The sequence below is a fragment of the Dama dama genome, chromosome 26 (genome assembly GCF_033118175.1).
Source record: "Dama dama isolate Ldn47 chromosome 26, ASM3311817v1, whole genome shotgun sequence".
NCBI lineage: Eukaryota > Metazoa > Chordata > Mammalia > Artiodactyla > Cervidae > Dama > Dama dama.
In genome coordinates this window covers 20,281,874-20,297,470 of record NC_083706.1, presented here as the reverse complement: position 1 = coordinate 20,297,470, position 15,597 = coordinate 20,281,874, and the positions used below count along the sequence as shown (strand labels likewise).

At 37.8% G+C, this 15,597-nt stretch overlaps 1 non-coding gene across 1 annotated transcript; it reads left to right on the top strand.

Moving 5' to 3' along the window:
• The first annotated feature begins 6,405 nt into the window (after window positions 1-6,405).
• Window positions 6,406-6,477, top strand: TRNAY-GUA (transfer RNA tyrosine (anticodon GUA)). Its single transcript has one exon. It is a non-coding gene; the product is annotated as a tRNA-Tyr (tRNA).
• The last annotated feature ends 9,120 nt before the right edge of the window (window positions 6,478-15,597 follow it).

Below are 15,597 nucleotides of genomic sequence, written 5' to 3'. Positions count from 1 at the left end.
TTGTAGTATTAAATTTTAATGGAGGGTGGGAGATTAGGGGGAAAAATGTTTAAAAAGTCTCTTAGGGGGATCTGTAATGAAAAAAAGGTTGAAAAACTCTGTGACTGAGTTGTGCAAATCTTTTTAATATATATTCTGTACACAAGTAATTTTTCAAATTTGTATTTTAACAAGTATTTTCTCCCAAGCTATGGCTTTTTTATTCATTTTCATTATTGTATCTTTTGATAAGCAAAATTTTACAATTTTATAAAGGTTATAGTTTCAGTTTTTAAAAAACATTTTCTGTATCCTGCCTATGAAATATTTGCCTACTTTCAGCTTTTGATGAAATCAATATTTATGAATTTTGCAAATTTTCCTGTTGTTAATTTCCAATTTCATTTCATGTGGTAGTAGAAAATATTTTGCATGATCAATCCTGTACATTTATTGAGGCTTGTTTTATAACCTAAAATAAGATGGTTTGCCCTGGAAAATATTCCATATGTACTTGAATAAATTGTGTATTCTTTTTTTGTTGTATGGATACCTGTTAGTTCTAGTTGGTTTGTAGTGTTAAGTCTTCTATTTCCTTGTTGATCTTCTGTCTATTTCTTCCATCTATTATTAAAATAGCTGATTTAAAGTCTTTGTCTAGTTAATCCAACATTTGAGTTCCCTCAAGAACAGTTCTATGGACTGCATTTTTTCCTGGATATGAACTTATACTAGTCAGAATTCTCCAGTAAAACAAAACCAATAGGGGATCTATCTATCTACCTATCTATCTAAATGTATCTCCTGTACATGCAATTGCCACATTCTTTAACTTATCCCAAGTTCATTTTCCCCATGTTATCACATGTGCTAGGCTATGTTCCCTTCTGTTTCCACTTTTTCACTTGTTTTTCACTTTAGTCTCTGCTCTTAAAGATATGACCCAGACTTCTTGGCCTTCTCAGTGCCTCTACCTAATTGGAGAATTTCAGATTAATGGTGTAACTGATTTCCTTTTTCTGATCTTTGCTGATCCCTTTGACTATCCTGAATTACAATTATATTTTTCCATTCTGGCTTATGTTTAATACCACCTGCACCCTCTCCATTCATTTCTGACTTTCAGATGGATTTAGCTCCTTCTAATTTACTGGAAGAAGCTGTTAATAATTTTTCTCAGAAAGATGGTCTGATACTTTCTCAATCACATGCTCTTTCTGTATGATATTATATTATTTATTTCCCTTTTCAGTTTTTTTCTTACATAATTGTAAGATGAGAGACAAAATGCTTGGGTTTTCCCTGTGGAAACTAATATTCATATTTTTGCTGCTGAAAGACTGTCTTTTAATCTTTAGACTTCTCACTTCACTGAACTTGCATAACAACTGCGTGCTTTATGTCTACACACACAAACTGAAACCCAGAAGCACATAGAGTAGCAATTCATTTCAAGAAGTGGCTACTTTAAATTGCTAGCTAAAAGTTCAAACCAGTAAGATCTTTTTTCCCCCACACTCTTCTCTGAATTTGAAGATGCATCATATAACACATATCTGAGATAGTGTGGGAGCAGCCTGGGAATGGTAACTGTGCATTCTTAAAACAACAAAAACGTCATGTAGCACTTTGGTTTAGATAACTGTACATTTGGGCTGAGGACAAGATGTAGGCAGAGGATACTAAAGCTCCAACTAATTAGGGAGTTATCACTTGAAAAGTTACATAGCTCTGTGTCACTGAAGTAACAGCTATCAAAGGAAACTTCTGGAAGCCATCTTGCTTTCATTTCACAATCTTCTGATGACAGAATAAGCAGTATGATATGGTAGCACGTTCCCTGAAATATCACTGCCTTTTCCATGTCAGTGACAGAACACAAAGAAACAGAAAAGCATTCCAATAGTTTGAAATGCTGTGACTTTTAAATGGATTCTATTACATATTAGAATTAACTAGACTCAGCTCAAATTACATAAAATTAAACTCCTTAAAAATGATAAAAGCAAACAGTGCCTATTGTTCATTGAAACTCAAAAAAAAAAAATAATTCAAAAGATTTTTGACATTTGTTTGTCTCTGACACTATAAAGACTTTCCTAATGATCTTGGAAAATCAGAAGTTAGAGCAATAAAGGATGTGATAATTTTTTTACTTTTTAAAAATTTATGAATATAATGTGTAGGCATAAAGGGGCCATAAAACTCCCTTGTCTCTTTCTGTTTAAGCTTCATCATTGTCGTCTCTAATGTATAAAATACTGATACATGTTTTCGGGTCACACACATAATTACACATGCAGAACACATTTTTAAATGATGTTTACAATTTGAAATATGGTTGTAAAGAATGAGCATTTTGACAACTAAATTTAGTATAGAAGTTAAGATAAAGAAGAGATTATCTGGGGATTCGGTTGTCGGGGAGAGTTCCTGAAGGATGTAATCCTTGAAAGAGGAACATATTTAGAGGTGAGCGAGTGGAACAGCACAAACCGAAGTTGTAGGCTTCAGCCCACATTAAACAGGAACTGTCTAGGAGACCAGTTCTGCTGTCAAAAGGCATTCATGTAGAGAGTGCCAGGAGGAAGCACCTTCTGAGGCCACGCTGTAGTTACAGATCAGACCTATTCTACATTTATGCCAGGAACTGTGAGCAGCAGCCCTGACACTGCTTCAGCATCCCTGTTGCTTGTCCCCCTCTGGCATGCTGCTCCTTCACGGCAGGACTTCCGTGGCTTCTTTTGCTTTAAATATAATTTATTTATTTATTTTGCTGCACCAGGTCTTAGTTGGGGCACACAAAATCTTAGTTGCAGCATGTGGGATCTAGTTTCCTGACCAAGGATTGAAACCAGCCCCTTTGCATTGGGAGTGTGGAATCTTAGCCACTGAACTACCAGGGAGTTCCCCTCTTGGCTTCTTCACTTGTTCTCTATCTCTCTGCTCCTTCTTCTTCCATTGCTTCTCCTTGCTGGCCTCATTCAACATCCTATCTCACCTCTCACAGCTCATTTGATTATTTAAGTGCATATGATTGAATCCTTTTATATTGCTGCAGAACTTTTAAAATTTAACTTTCTTCTGGAAAAGAAAAAAAAAAAAATGAGATAGTGTCCCAAATCACACAACACAGTAAGATTTTAAAATATTAAGACATTAGCACCAAAAAATATTTTAAGTGCATAAATAAATAAAGGCAAAGGCAAAATAAAGTTTGAACTGTAACTACTAATGGTGGATTTTAAATTTGGATCTTAGCAAGCAAAGTGCAATACAATGACACAGCATTTATAGGATTTACACAGCCTAGGACTCATTAATCTGTAGGTGTCTATTTTGATGTAGCCCAAAGTCTTCAAGACTAGAAATAAAAAGCATGCTAGCCTAAATTCTAGTCTTAGCTCTTTCAGTAATGACTGTTGACAAGCACGCAATCTCATGAAGTCTTAGTATCCTCATAAGTTTGTTAAAAAAGTTTAGTTTGAACAGTCAGTAAAGCTCTTCCCAGCTTGAACATTTGCTTTATACACTCTGGCGTATAAATTTTTTGAGCAAACATGCCCCTGAGAAAACCCAACTAGAAAGGAATGAAAAGTGAAATAGAAACTCTTCTAATGCAGGAGACGTAAGAGACACAGGTTCAATCCTTGGGTTAGGAAGATCCCCTGGAGAAGGAAATGCCAACACACTCCTGTCTTCTTCAGTATTCTTGCCTGGGAAATCCTGTGGACAGAGGAGCCTGGCAGGCTACAGTCTATAGGGTCTCAAAAGAGTAGGACATGACTTAGTGACTAAACAACAACAACAAATGGGTCTTAACCCAATAGGTCACATTTAGGATTGTAATCAGACTGGGTCATATTTAGCTTTGAATAAAAGAATGTGTATTCTGGTCCAGCAGGATTGAGAATGGGCTCACAATTGTATAGCAGGCAGTGATCAACACTATCCCCAAGGGAAAAAAAAATGCAAAAGGGCAAAATGGTTGTCTAAGGCCTTACAAATAGTTGAGAAAAGATACAAAAGGCAAAGGAAAAAAGGAAAGATATACCCATTTGAATGCAGAGTTCCAAAGAATAGCAAGGAGAGATAAGAAAGTGATCAATGCAAAGAAACAGAGGAAAACAATAGAATGGGAAAGACTAGAGATCTCTTCAAGAAAATTAGAGATACCAAGGAAATATTTCATGCAAAGATGGGCATAATAAAGGCCAGAAATGGTAACAGAAGATATTAAGAAGTGACAAGAATACACAGAAGAACTATATACAAAATATCTTCATGACCCAGATCATCACTGGTGTGATCACTCACCAAGAGCCAGACATTGTGGAATATGAAGTCAAATGGGCCTTAGGAAGCTTCACTACGAAAAAAGCTAGTGGAGGTGATGGAATTCCAGTTGAGCTATTTCAAATCCTGAAAGATGATGCTGTGAAAGTGCTGAACTCAATATGCCAGCAAATTTGGAAAACTCAGCAGTGGCTACAGGACTGGAAAAGGTCAGTTTTCATTTCAATCCCAAAGAAAGGCAATGCCAAAGAATGTTCAAACTACTGCTCAATTGCACTCATCTCACACGCTAGCAAAGTAATGCTCAAAATTCTCCAAGACAGGCTTCAATAGTACATGAACTGTGAACTTCCAGATGTTCAAGCTGGATTTAGAAAAGGCAGAGGAACCAGAGATCAAACTGCTAACATCGGTTGGACCATTGAAAAAGCAAGAGAGTTCCAGAAAAACGTCTACTTCTGCTTTACTCACTATGTCAAAGCCTTTGTGTGGATCACAATAAACTGTGGAAAATTCTTCAAGAGATGGGAATACCAGACCACATGACTTGCCTCCTGAGAAATCTGACGCAGTTCAAGAAGCAGCAGTTAGAACTGGACATGGAACAACAGACTGGTTCCAAATTGGGAAAGGAGTATGTCAAGGGTGTATATTATCACCCAGCTTATTTAACTTATATGCAGAGTACATCATGAGAAATGCTGGGCTTGATGAAGCACAAGCTGGAATTAAGATTGCCGGGAGAAATATCAATAACCTCAGATATGCAGGTGACACCACATTTATCGCAGAAAGCAAAGAAAAACTAAAGAGCCTACTGATGAAAATGAAAGAGGAGAGTAAAAAGTTTGCTTAAAACTCGACATTCAGAAAACTAAGATCATTGCATCTGGTCCCATCACTTCATGGCAAATAGATGGGGAAACAATGGAAACAGTGACAGACTATTTTTTTGAGCTCCCAAATCACTGTAGATGGTGACTTCAGCCATGAAATTAAAAGACACTTGCTCCTTGGAAGAAAAGCTATGTCCAACCTAGACAGCTTATTAAAAAGCAGAGACATTACTTTGCCAACAAAGGTCCATCTAATCTAGGCTATGATTTTTCCAGTAGTCATTTATGGATGTGAGAGTAGGACTATAAAGATAACTGAGCACTGAAGAATTGATGCTTTTGAACTGTGGTGTTGGAGAAGACTCTTGAGAGTCCCTTGGACTGCAAGGAGATCCAACCAGTCCATCCTTAAGGAAATCAGTCCTGAATATTCATTTGAAGGACTGATGCTGAAGTTGAAACTCCAATACCTTGGCCACCTGATGGGAAGAACTGACTCACTGGGAAAGACCCTGGTGCTGGGAAAGATTGAAGGCAGGAGGAGAAGGGATGACAGAGGATGAGGGGATGGCATCACCGACTCTACGGACATGAGTTTGAGTAAGCCCCAGGAGTCACTGATAGACAGGGAAGCCTGACGTGCTGCAGTCCATGGGGTCTGAAAGAGTCAGACACGACTGAGAGACAACTGAAATGAACGGAACTGATCTGGTCCAACAGGATTGAGAATGGGTCACACCGCAATGTCCAGGGAGAGACGGAAGATGACTGCTCTATTTCCTATCAGCTCTAGGTCAGTTTCAGTCCCTCTCTCCACCACCACATCCTTATTCCTGCCACACTAGCCACAAGGATATATACCAGTTATGCTTTATATCTTAAAGTGCAGGTACAAGCAATCATCTCACTTTTATTCATACTCTAAGATAAAATTTTCCATCATCAAATGTAGGAGTGAAATGGTAGTTTAAATATTTGTAGTTCTTACTCTCCTGGGTTTTCAGTATTCCACTTATCATTGGGTTAAAAGTGCAATCAGTGAGTGTAGCTTTTCCTGGCATACTGTCTAGAAACGTCTCCAGGACACACCAGCGTGCAAGTGATATTCTTCAGCACACACCACATTTTTCATAGTAGCAATTTTACTTTCAGCTGATGAAGCAAGACCTTACATTCTTGCTGTTTGGGCATAACTAAAAGATCCCATCCTATAAATGAAAGCAGCACAGCATATGATGGTATGGTAGTTCCACAAACGAAGCATTATTATTTGATACGTGTTTCACTGCAGGCCTCCCTGGTGGCTCAGATGGTAAAGCGTCTGCCTGTAATGTGGGAGACCCAGGTTCAATCCCTGGGTTGGGAAGATCCCTTGGAGAAGGAAATGGCAACTCACCTCAGTACCCTTGCCTGGAAAATCCCATGGACAGAGGAGCCCGGTATGCTACAGTCCATGGGGTCTCAAAGAGTCGGACACGACTGAGTGACTTCACTTTCACTTTCCTAAGTTTTCTATGAAGACTAGCTACACCCTTACTCAGAGGATTATCCTGAAAAACATCTTCAAAGAAGTATACATTCAAGGCATCTTACCAGGGGAGAGGCAGAACCCATAGGGCCGGGAAGCCCACCGCTGATTCCTCAGTCTAGAATGGAGAAGCAGGGTTTAGGCTAACCTGTCACATCACATACCTTACTCTTCTCCAAATTGTCTTATAATATTCTTAAAGTCCAGAGAAGACATTCAGAGGTGTTTTTTTTAATCACTTCCAAACTTTATCTACTAAATAGATAACACAGAGATGTCCCATATATAAATATTTCAATTTTCATGTTTTATAGATTTTTGAAAATCTAAAAATCAAGTAATAAACAAATCTGACTTTAATTTCTTTTATATCCAAGAATCTTTTAAAAATTAATTTATTTTAATTGGAGGGTAATTACAATACTGTGATGGTTTTTGCCATATATCAACTTGAATTAGAAAGAGAAAGCAAATACTATATATTAACACATATATGTGGAATTTAGAAAGATGGTAATGATGATCCTACATGCAGGGGAGCAAAGGAGACACAGATGTAAAGAACAGACTTTTGGACTCAGTGGGAAAAGGGGAGGGTGGGATGATTTGAGAGAATAGCATTTAGAGGTTTTTAAAACATCCTCAATTCAACACATTCCTTTTTTCAACTTCCAAATGGTATCAAATGATTCCCTTCTCTATGCAAAGTCCTTCTCTAGACTCATGGAAGGATAGAGAAAAGCCATAAAATATGACCTTCCCCTGAGGTGACTGGGAAAATAGGAACTAGCGTTTCTGAGCTCTTATTACATGCTGCGCACTGTGCATTTTCTTGTTTGATTTTCACAAGACAGTTCTGACAGGTAGGTACTGTCATTATCCCATGTTACAGATGAAAACCCTGAAGTTTAGACTGTTTAAAAACCTCAGTAAACAAAACAGCTAGGATTCAAATTCTAGCCAACTGGCTCCAGAACTCATCTCTTCCATGATGCATCATCAGTGGGGTTGGAAAATGGTCTAAAAGGTTTCAGTGTGATGAATCAAAGAACTGGTGATAAACACTTCCCAAAGCCAGTTGAATGCAGACATTTTTTTTTCTTACTTGGGAATTCACACATACACAATAGTCTCATAGTATTAGGGAAATACATAAAAAGAGTCTTGCACAAAAGTCTTTTGAGTGCTGCAGAGATTGATAAATATGCCCCCTCCTTTCATTCACACTAAATGTAGTATTTCTGCTGCTTAACATGGACCACAAGATCAGTAGATCTTAAAGAGAAAATAGTTTAAATTTCTCTTTCTAGATTAATTTCAAACTGTGTCTTTATCCAGGGCTGACCGTATCTATAATATCATGTACTTACCATGGCCATTTCTAGACAATATTACTTCACGCTATCTGCCTGCAGTGCAGAAGATCTGGGTTCGATTCCTGGATCAGGAAGATCCCCTGGAGAAGGACATGGCAATCCACTCAAGTATTCTTGCCTGGGAAATCCAATGGACAGAAGAGCCTGGTGGGCTACAGTCCATAGGGTTGCACGACTGAGCAACTAAAACACTTACTCATTATGTTCAAGGTCCAAGAAAGGTGTTCGGTTTTCCTTTCCATTTCTAACAGCTCTGCTAGCAAAGCAGAGGTTACATTTTTCTCCTTTTTCAGATACATACATTTGGATTTCCAAAGAACTCGTGCTGGGAAATACTTGTGTTCTTACTCATTGAAGTATGCCATTTTTTTTTTTTCCGTTTATTTTTAGTAGTTGGAGGCTAATTACTTTACAATATTGTAGTGGTTTTTGTCATACATTGACATGAATTAGCCATGGATTTACATGTATTCCCCATCCCGATCCCCCCTCCCACCTTTTTTTAAAGGCAAAATATTGTATCTGAAGAGTTTTAGGTGCAAAATTCAATGGTCCTTATAGCTGCTGATCAATCAGGAGAGGAAGGCACTGTTAGGGTACTAAGAATTGATCTCCCTAGAGATTTTCCAGGTTAACTTTGCCTCTGGGACTCACAAAGCACAATTCTGTCATAGACGGCTAATCTGTGAGCTGTTAATGCTATGAGCCATTAAAACCACAGGGCCACCATTGACCACTCCTGGAGCAGCAGCATTTTTCCAAGTGCAGTCTGGTAATACTTGGTAATGATTTATCTAAGGAGCTAATTTTTTTTTTCAAATGTGGATTCTTGTGACTCTACCTAAAAGTCCTAGGTGAGGCTCTGGGATTTTCATTTTAAGTAAGCTTCTCAAAGCCTGCATGTTAAGTCACTTCAGTCATGTCTGACTCTTTGAGACTCTCTGGACTGTAGCCCCCAAGCTCCTCTGTCCATGGGATTCTCCAGACAAGAATACTGGAGTGGGTTGCCATGCCCTCCTTCAGGGGATCTTTCCTACCCAGGGATTGAACCTGTGGCTCCTGCATTGCAGGAGGATTCTTTACCGCTGAACCACAGGGGTAGCCCAAACAAGCTTCTCAAGTGATCTTGCTTTGAGGAATTCTGAGCTCAAAGTAGTTCTGTGAGCCTCAAGAGAATTGCAAGCCAGTGTGCCTTCAATGCAGACATTCTGAGAAATTCCAAAAGGTTTCATCAGTGTTTTCTAAAGTAATTTCTGCAGAATGACAATCCCAAGAGATGATTTGTGATGAACAATTTCCACAGCTAAATAAGTTTGGGAAAATTCCTTTCAAGAGCCTTCCTCTTAGAGGTTCCGAGCACACATATTAAGGGTTCTGAGACGTATTGCAGGAAATAAGCTTGTGCAACTAAACCTAAGTGTTTCCCAGGCAGGTTACCCAATAGGACTCTTTTTTGGAGGTGATAGCACTTGCCATGGAACTAATAGTATTCTTTAAGCTTCCTTTGGAGGAATGCCAGTTATAGGCTCATGGCAGAATTTCCAGAGGAGATGAACTAGGTTTGGAGATCCAGGGACTCAGCTTTAATTCTTGATTCTTAGGAATCATTATGAAAAGGTGAGAAATCCTGTAGCTTGTTAATTACACTTCACATCTGTGTGGTTTTTATAGTTCCACAGGCCCTTTTTCACACCTTTTCTCATTAAAGAAAAAATCCTCATTTGATTTCTGTGAGCCAAGCAGATTAGGTATTATTATCCCCACATTACAAGTGAATAAATACATTTATAGAGCGTAAAGAGTTTGCTTACTGAGGTCATGAAACTCTGCCTCTTTTGCTTTCTTCATAACATCCAATCTTTGGAATGACCTGGCAGCTAAGGTTCCCAAAACATATCAGCCTATAAAATTTTGCTGAATTCACTAATAAAGTATTATCTTTTTAATGGAACTGGTGATGATACTGATCAGCTATTGGTAGAAAGACCTGTGAATTATTTCTCCAATGGGGTGATAAACTGACTTGAACTCAGGTCTCCTGGTTTATCCCTCCTGTATCTGGTGGAGCCCAAAGGTCCAGGTTATTATATATAGTCATGTCTGGAGGAGGGGGGTTTGTAATGGGGAATTTGTTTTCCTCACTGTACTTTTATTTGGTCTTTATGAGACATGAATTAAATTGCTCCTACACTGTGTCCTGATGACATAAGTTAATGTATTCCTTGATGTAATTGTATTTCTTTTAGCAAACAAAACCCAGGGTTTTGGGGACTTTTCTGGCCATCCAGTGGATAAGACTTTGGCTTCCAATGTAGAGGGTTCAGATTCCATCCCTTGTCAGGGGCTGAGATCCCATATGCCTTGAGACCAAAAAATAAAAACACAAAACAGAAACAATCCTGTAACAAATTCAATAAAGACTTAAATAAAAACCTAAGGCTTTTAAGGATTATTATTTAGCAACTTTAGTCTTCTTTTATTTTTGTGACTTTTATTTATTTTAACATTTTCTACAGCTTGACTTCCCTAGGGCTTATTCTAACTTCTTTCAGTCCCAAGACTTACAGGTTTTGATTCACAAACATGACTGTCAAAGAAATATTTAGACCAATAGCAAAATTATAAGATGATGTTTAAACACATCTTAATGAATGATTCCAAACAGTGAGCATAGATCTGTGTGTATCTGGGGAAGTTTTCTGCATGTCCAACTTTCTTGATAATGTGGATAAATGACACATTCTTAGATTTAATATATCTTCCCCTGCCCTCTCTCATCTATCATTCACAATTCAGCCTTAAATTTTGTGATGAATTTAGCATATGAATGTAGTTTAGTATAAATTTCAAGGATTATTGAACATGTGCAATTGAACAAACTTCCCCTAGGTTTTAGTTTCTATATTTTTTTCAATGTCCAAAAATTCATTAAGTTATTCCCAGCAGCTTTTTATCTTGTGGATTAAACTGGCTTTATTTTCTTAGGCTTTTTAGCTAAAAAATATTTCTAGAAACAGTCTATTCTCCACCCCAACCCTGTAATCTGTTTTGTTCTAACTGATCCAGAAAAAATAAAAATGCATCATGTTTGAAGTCTTCACCATTCGAGGGTAAACTGTGTCTCACTTTGAGTCATATTATATGTTCATTATATCTACAAAAACAATTTGGATAATAAAAGTGCCAAATGTTAACTCCAGCTATAAACATACAATGGCATATTTACATCATGCATCAAACTTTTCTAGATTTCTTTGCTTAATGCTTCTCATCTTGCACTAAAATTCTTAACCCATTTGTTCCATGATTTATGGGATAGATTAATTATTTTTGATGAATAAAAATTGGAAACTTTAATTGGATGCTATTCGAGGTTTGGTTGCATTAAATGAATCTACTGGTGATCAAAAATGTATTTTTAAAGGGAGTTTAGGCTAATATATCAACAAATGAGGAGCTATAAACATGATTAATATACACATTAGACTTTCCTTATCACATTCTGCTGGCAGTTTTTATCCGGTCACAGCTGAAATTCCATTGAGATCTTTCTCCTTTTGTATAAAATACAGATTATGTGGAGACAGCAGTCTGAGCAACTGGAGTTTCATCATGTCTGCCCATTAATTATTAATGCTGTTTCAGTACTTCTTATCTATCACTGTGAGAGATGGAGGGCTGTATTTTTATAGTCAGTTTCCAGTAAGAAAACAGGCTGGATAGTGCCTCTGCACTTGGCAATAGAGAAAGGATCAAAAGTACTTCCATTTTTATGGAACCTTGAAAAAGGAATGTTCTAAATCCTTCACTTAACTATTGCCCTGAAAGGTGGTATGATTTTTGAAGCATAAATAAAAATTGAGAAGAGCATATGTCTAATTTGGACATTTTTTTTTTTTCTAAAATACTGTGATTTCCAAGGTATTGAATCCAAGCCATGTGGAGAATTGGGAGATTATGCATTGTTCAGATTATGTCAATATGTCCATGTGAGTACAATTTAGCTTTAAGGACTTGATGGTCCTATAGAGGTACAGTGTTGTGATTAGAGTCCAGGGTGCAATGTAATGACACTAGCTAAGCCAAGCTAAAGAGTATCGAGTCTCAATTCCCTCATTTGTATGAGGATACCTTTTTCACCGGGCGGTGAAAAGGTTTAAATAAAACATAGCATTTCAGTGCACAGAAAGTTTCAAACAAGGCTAGTAAACTCTGAAACTTCATTGCTATTGTCTGTTTTGTTTACTAAGATCAATGAAATGTACAACACTAATGTTCAATAGGAAATGAAACAAAAAAGTAGATTCAAGAGTACTTCAACTACTGAAGCTGGGGGCTGAGAAGGAGTGAGCGGGAAAACACAATAAATTTGCTGGACTAGGATTTTCATCAATTCTGATGAATAATAGAAAAGTACAACAGGAGATCTGATTTACTAAGTAGAATTGGATTTGAGATATTGAGACACATTCCTATAATTACCTGATGACTTTAAACAGATGACCTATATTCCTGCCCATGTTCAATTTCTCCTTTATTAAATGCATCGGGTAATCCTTGATATTAGTGAATGTGTGGAAAATCTCAGTGAACATGAGAACATGCACATGCCACACACACAGCCTTGTATTTACATATACCACAACAACTCCAGGCTCCTCTCTCCATGATATTTTCTAGGCAAGAATACTGGAGTGAGTTGCCATTTCCTCCTCCAGGGTATCTTCCCGATCAAGGGGTCAAATCCGCATCTCCTGCATTGGCATGTGGATTCTTTATCACTGAGCCACGTGGGAAGCCCTTGGGTTTGGGATAGTGACCGTACATCAACCATGCGGACAGGATAAAATCCTAGCAGTGTGCAAAGTAACAACATGGAAGGGACCTGAGTCACTGGATGATCCTGCAAAGAGGAACCTACCCATCTCTTCCACAAACTGTAATGAAGAAAAAAATGAACTTCTATAGCATCTGATGCTTCCATTTGGAGTTTCTTATTTATTTATTTTTTGGCAGCACCTTACCATAACCCTAACAAAACAGTGGCTGTTCTTCCTAGGTATTAGGTCTCTTAATGTAGGTGACTAACTGATGGATATATGTAACTTGAAAGAGTGGATGTGCTTTGCGATGCAGATAACTCTGGTCAGTTATTGCGACTTGGAGCAGAATGTAGTTTCTAGTTCAAAAATAAAAAATATATTCTTTGGTACACACAGAAAATGTTATGACATTTATTCATTCTTTATCTTTTTATGTTTGGGAGACAAATAGATGAGGGAAGAAAGACTGAGGGCCGTACAAATAGAAATTTCTTGCTGATGTTGTGTCCTGGATTTTGTGGTAAGAATGCATTTTAGAGACTCTGGGACAGAAAGTAATACTGATTGTCAAATCTGACATACATAGAAGCTGCTGATACCAAAAAGAATAAAGTCTCCTGTACAAATCCCTAATTCCTTTCCCTAATGTATTACTACTTCCCTGAGGACACAATTATTATTTTGATTCACAGCGGTGTTTTACCAGCCAATAGAAATGCAATAAAATTAGTGCACATACAAGGATTAACACAACTCCAAGCTAAGATAAGAAGTAAATGCCTTTGAGCTGTCTTCATTGAACGTAATATGTGACATGTCATAAAGTAATAATATTTTATGAAATGTTAATATATTATAATAAAATAGGATGAAGCACAAGCTGGAATTGATTGCTGGGAGAAATATTAATAACCTCAGATACACAGACGACACCACCCTTATGGCAGAAAGCAAAGAAGAACTAAAGAGCCTCTTGATGAAAGTGAAAGAGGAGAGTGAAAAAGTTGGCTTAAAGCTCAACATTCAGAAAACTAAGATCATGGCATCTGGTCCCATCACTTCATGGCAAATAGATGGGGAAATAATGGAAACAGTGAGAGACTTTATTTCTTTGGGCTCCAAAATCACTGCAGATGGTGACTGTAGCCATGAAATTAAAAGAGGCTTGCTCCTTGGAAGAAAAGCTATGACCGACCTAGCATATTAAAAAGCAGAGACATTACTTTGCCAACAAAGGTCCATCTAGTCAAAGCTATGGCTTTTCCAATAATCACATATGGATGTGAGTTGGACAATAAAGAAAGCTGAGCACCGAATAATTGATGCTTTTGAACTGTGGTGTTGGAGAAGACTCTTGAGAGTCCCTTAGACTGCAAGGAGATCCAACTGGTCAATCCTAAAGGAAATCAGTCCTGAATATTCATTGGAAGGACTGACGTTGAAGCTGAAACTCTAATACTTTGGCCACCTGATGGGAAGAACTGACTCATTGGAAAAGACTCTGATGCTGGAAAAGGTTGAAAGCAGGAGACGGGGATGACAGAGGATGAGATGGTTGGATGGCATCACCAATGCTATGGACATGAGTTTGCGTAGGCTCTGGAAGTTGCTGATGGACAGGGAAGCCTGGCATGCTGCAGTCCATGGGGTCACAAAGAGTCAGACATGACTGAGCGACAGTACTGATGCTAATATATTATGATAAAAACAATAATGATAAAATTGATACTAAGGGAGTGATAAAGGGATCCCTACACGCCAAAATCATGGGTCTAATTCACTCCCTGCATCTCAAAAGTTTAACATCTTTCTAGTCATTTTTCTAGTATTAGTTTGGGACCAATGTATCGGTTCATCCAAATTCCCTTTATAATGTGCACATGTGACTCCTCTCCCAGTCAAGGGGTTCATGTGACACTAATTAGCCTATACATGGCTTTAACAGGAAAAAGAAAGTCTAAATAACTGAACTAATCAAACCAGCTATGTTTGATGGTCTGTATGTAAAGACACTGCCTGCAGTGCAGGAGATTGCCTGCAATGCAGGAGTCCTAGGTTTGATCCCTGTGTTGGGAAGATTCCATGGGGAAGCAGATGGCAACCCACTCCAGTATTCTTGCCTGGGAAACCCCATGGACAGAGGAGTCTGAGGTGTTACAGTCCATGAGGTCACGAGAGTCAGACACAACTTAGAGACTAAATCACCACCGTGTTAAAAGTACATATGTGGAACTCAAAATGCTATAGTTGATTTCCTACTACCATATTTATATCATAAGTAGTTGAGAAAAAGAATATCATACATACTTAGATCATAGGGAAGACATAAGTGGTTAATTGCCAGTTCAAATCTTTGTGAAAAATATTCCCAAAGTATGCAATACCCTATCAGACACTGCTGAGCAAATAATGGACATTTAAGTATTCTCTGGTGTATCTGTGGCCCAAGAATTAGTCAGGGGCAAAAGCTGTGTTTTAACCACCAAGTAATCTTCTTGCTCTGATTAAACATGTACTTTAGCAACAATTTCTAGAAGACACTAAAGTTTTCATGCAAAAAACAATTGAACTGTTGCTGAATTCCTGCCTATATGGTTTCTCTTTATAGCATCTGAATTAGTTTGACAGGTGAAGCTATAGTTGACTTCTAAAATGTGGCAGTGAGAAATCTGGCTTAGTGACAAGAAGACCCAAATCAGGAAACGAAGGAAAATAGCAATCCAGAGAATAATGGCTTAAAGAAGAACATTAATACTAAA